This window comes from Meles meles, chromosome 5 (genome assembly GCF_922984935.1).
Source record: "Meles meles chromosome 5, mMelMel3.1 paternal haplotype, whole genome shotgun sequence".
Lineage (NCBI taxonomy): Eukaryota > Metazoa > Chordata > Mammalia > Carnivora > Mustelidae > Meles > Meles meles.
The window spans coordinates 151,389,700-151,392,230 of record NC_060070.1 but is presented as its reverse complement, the minus strand read 5'-3'; the positions used below and the strand labels follow the sequence as shown (position 1 = coordinate 151,392,230).

General features: G+C 40.9%; 1 non-coding gene across 1 annotated transcript; it reads right to left on the bottom strand.

The window, feature by feature from the left end:
• Window positions 1-89, bottom strand: TRNAY-GUA. The gene is given in 2 exon segments: window positions 1-36; window positions 53-89. It is a non-coding gene; the product is annotated as a tRNA-Tyr (tRNA).
• Between the last annotated feature and the right edge of the window lie 2,442 nt (window positions 90-2,531).

Here is a 2,531-nt window from a genome sequence, read left to right as displayed (position 1 = left end):
TCCTTCGAGCCGGATTCGAACCAGCGACCTAAGGATGACCACAGTCAAACATCTACAGTCCTCCGCTCTACCAACTGAGCTATCGAAGGATTCATAGCAGGGCTTGTTAAAATACCTCTAATGATGTTTATCCCCGTAGTTTTAATCATCTTTTAAAAATTACAGGCAAATGCTTTTTCTAGGGTGCTAGAAATGTTCTAAAACTGGTAGGAGTGGTAATCATATACAAATACATATACATACATAAGTTTTGTATGTTTTACTTTCTGATTTAGATCTTTAAAAAAGAAAATACCATCCACGGTCCATGTCCTGCTTGCTTATGTAGGATATAGATAGGGCCATCACCCTTATTTCTCCTGCTGTCTCTCTGTCCCTTCTACTCACCGCCTCTCTATTAAAGTGATGGATAAATGATAATTTATCCTACACATAGACAGCTGGGTTGGAGAGGAATCTATTGTCTTGAAGTGGACATATGCTGAGTTCATTTTGGAAACATTGCGACTCTTTTTGAAAGACAATGAAAATAACGTACAGACACAGAAGTACTCCACCCAAAACATGAGAGGCAGTGTGTGTGTGTGTGCGTGTGCGCGTGTGTGTTTAGGAGCTGAGTGGCTTATATTTAGTGGGGCAAATAAATGAAACACCCCTACCCAATCAAAAAAAAGTACTGTAGGCATGTGTTTGTAGGGATGCTGTCTGCTGCTAATGAACATCTCTAACGGCATTTGGCTTCCTGGCTGAACGCCGGTGAAGAAAGCAGGAAGCCACCTGGACAGACTTTTCTTGATGTATCTATAGGAACGATTTCTGGCGAACTTAAAAAAGATTATTGTTTATTAAAAATCAAAATGTTTCATAACTGTAGTCTTGAAAAAACAAATTTTTCTTCAAAAGGTCCTATCCAGTGATTTCCATGAGGAATCTGCAACACAGAATTCATATTTAATTCAGTTATTCAGATCTCTCATGAAAAACTAAGAATATATGGGCTGGTACATTTCTTTGCCATAATCTGACTTAATCTGGGGGAAGTGTGAGAAGCTAAAGTAGAAAAGCCTTAGAGAAACAACCATCGCTTCCACATACTGAGTGTTCTGGCAGAGCCTGGAACACCACAGACAGGAAAGCAGCCAAACTCTAGGATCTCAGTTCATGTGTCTCTCAAATAAAAGCTTCCCCAATTTTCTTTCTTGTTTTTAATGGAAAAAAATATTTAAATTTTACTTAAGTGTCTTCAAACACACACAGATGGACACAGTATCCATCACACAGGACAACACTTCCTTTCAGACGTCTCTCCTCCTCTCAGAAGTCTCCCTTGCCATAACACAGCAGCGAATCCAAATTTCTTTCTCTTTTCTCTCTTTTATAAACTTCCAAACTCTCTCTCTTAGCCGGTGCTCATTGGCTTTTGACTTTCCAAGTGTCTACTCATCTTCAGCATCTGTCTTTTTTCTTGTGTAACTCTCTAGCTTTTCCAGTAGGTCAGTCAAAACTTTCCTCTTGCTCCATCTACCAGTCTCTCTCTCTCTCTCTTTTTTTTTAGAGTTTATTTAAATTCAAGTTAGTTAACATATAGTGTATTATTAGTTTCAGGGATAGAATTTAGTGATTCGTCAGGTGCATGCAACATGCTCATTCCATCCAGTGCCCTCCTCGATGCCCATCACCCAGTCGCCCCGTCCCCTCACCCACCGCCCCTCCCACCCAATTTTCATCAAGGGCACAATGGGACCTGAGAAAGTTTCCATATGTTTCTCATTAGCCAGTGCTAGGTAATGTCCAAGTGCTCATTTGAGATCCCAGAGGCTCTGTCTCAGTCGCGTGGTGCCGCAGAGTTGATTTAAGTCTGAAATGCTTCCCTAGCTAACTGGCTCGAACTCGCCGGCTGCTGAAACCTGTAGACCGTATTCCAGCGGAATGCCCAGCAGTCACAAGGAACAAACTCTTGATGTAATGACGGATGCATCTTCCTTATCCTGAAGGCAGATGCAAAAGGCTGCATAGAACATTCTTATAAGCACAAAACTAAAGGAATAGAAAACACCAGTAGTTAGCAGGTTGGAATTGCATGGGGAGGAGTTAACTACAAAAGGAGCTCGGAGAAGCTGGGCGTGTGATGTAACTGTTTCATATCTTCATTGTGGGTGTGGTCGTGTGACGGTATACGTCTGTCAGAACTCATGGCACAAAAAAGGGGCATTTTATGTAAATGTTGCCTGAATTTTTCAAGTGGGAAAAGAAGCTTCCAAAAAACAAAACCAGGTGAAAAGTTAAAGTGTAAGTAAGAATTTATTAGAAAGCAATTTAATCCTATTATCAGGCTAGAAGAGACCTCTATGATTATCTCAGCAGATACAGAATAAACATGACAAAATTAGGATGCTTTCATGGATTAAGTTTCTGCCAACTAGTAACACAAGAGAATTTAATCTACCTATAAAAGACATATTGAGGGGCGCCTGGGTGGCTCAGTGGATTAAGCCTCTGCCTTTGACTCAGGTAGTGGTCTCAGGGTCCTG